Consider the following 1789-nt stretch of genomic DNA (forward strand, 5'->3'; position numbering starts at 1 on the left):
TGATAAGGAATCTATCTTGGAAAAAATTCAAAATTTAAAAAGAGTCCTGGAGAGTAACTGTTCCATCTGTTCCCTTCCTTTTGCTCACCAAACTGGATCTGCCTTTCTCTCACATGGTTGTAATCCAGGCCAAGCGACTCTCTCCTGACGAAACTGCAGATTGCTCAAGGGAAGGGATAAAGTCACACGTTTCTGTATTACTCGCAGTATTTAGTTCAGTTCAGTGTTGTGCCAACTGGTTTCAGACTCCCAGTATGGAAGGACCTGCACATTGTGAAGGGATGCCTTCCAACAACACCAAGCAGAGAGTTACTGTGATGCCATTTTTACAGAATATATTATATATGTGAGCCTTAGAAATTTTGAGGCAGAGAATGGTAGAAATGGGAATGATTTCAATTTGTCTAATTCAGCAATTAGTTGATGTATGAAGCATCATTCTGCAACTTCTGAAAAGTGAGAAGCGGGTGGTAAAATTAGAGTATTGGGTTAAGCATATTGTCTTTGCCTCTTATTGTTCTGCCTTGTGAAGCCTGAGGGCAGTTTGACCTGTAGAGCAGATGATGTCACATAATAGGTGCTCAGTGGTATTAGCTTTGTTATCATTGTGGCAGTTGTTATTCCATTGCTACTGAATCTCTATGAGCATCTTTAATAATGGGGAACATTTAATTTTGGATTCCTTTATTTTCTATAATATCCTTATAATTATGTCATGCCCTTTTTTCTCTAATTTTTACACATGCCATCTGAAAGCCTCTAGACTAATCTGCCTCTTCTGCCCACCTGAATGCTTTTTAAATTTTTGAAGACATCTTTGTAGCCTCATTATGCCTCCGTTTCTCCACATTAAATATGTCTAGATCCATCAATCAGTTCACACACAGTAGTTTGTCTTCTCTATTTATGTACGTGCTCTAGTTTTTTTGTTTTTGTTTTTGTTTTAGTCATTGTTGCTATTTTTTATTTTGGTTGTTTGATTTTGTTTTTCTTCTAAATCCTTTAAATCCCCATATTTCAGAGCAGAACACAATATTCCAGATTTACTCTAATGAATACAGATCAGCGTATTAGTAGGTGTCATCTCTGATTTTTTTCTACATATGACCCTGGACTTCAGTTAATGTTGTTGTTTTGTTGTTGTAAGATGACTTTTAGTAAGCTGGATATCAGCTGTTCTGCTAGATAAAATGCTTTGCTAATGCTTTACTATTTATATATATATATATAGAGAGAGAGAGATTGATATAATTTAACTAAATTAACTCAAGCATAAGAAATCAATACACAAATATATTTATTTATTAAACTTTTGTTAATAATTGGGAGAATAAAAAATAATCAAAGGATTGTTTACAAACAGGGGTCCAGCTGCTGAATAATAATCCTTTACAATATATATAGTATAGATATAAGTTCACTAAACTGGGGGATACACCAGTGTCAACGTACCTGGCCTACCTCCAGCCAGAGTCCCGATTGGATGCAAAATAAACATATATATGCATATTTAATTTAATAAATCTATCCTGACAAGTAGAGTGAGAAACAAGAATAACATAATCACTCAAAAGATTAAATCAATATTGATCAGAGTCACAAAACAACAGATAAATAGAACAGTTTTCATAAAAACTCAACAACATCTAGCTCACGGCTGGGAAGCCCTGAATCACAGCCAATATCAGAATCTTGACTGAACACAACACCTGTGCAGAGCATCCTCTCCCAGGGTGGGGCTTCAACTGGCCTGGCCAGGGACTGTCGCTTTTATGAGCTCATAATCAAT

Source organism: Dasypus novemcinctus, chromosome 7 (assembly GCF_030445035.2).
Source record: "Dasypus novemcinctus isolate mDasNov1 chromosome 7, mDasNov1.1.hap2, whole genome shotgun sequence".
Lineage (NCBI taxonomy): Eukaryota > Metazoa > Chordata > Mammalia > Cingulata > Dasypodidae > Dasypus > Dasypus novemcinctus.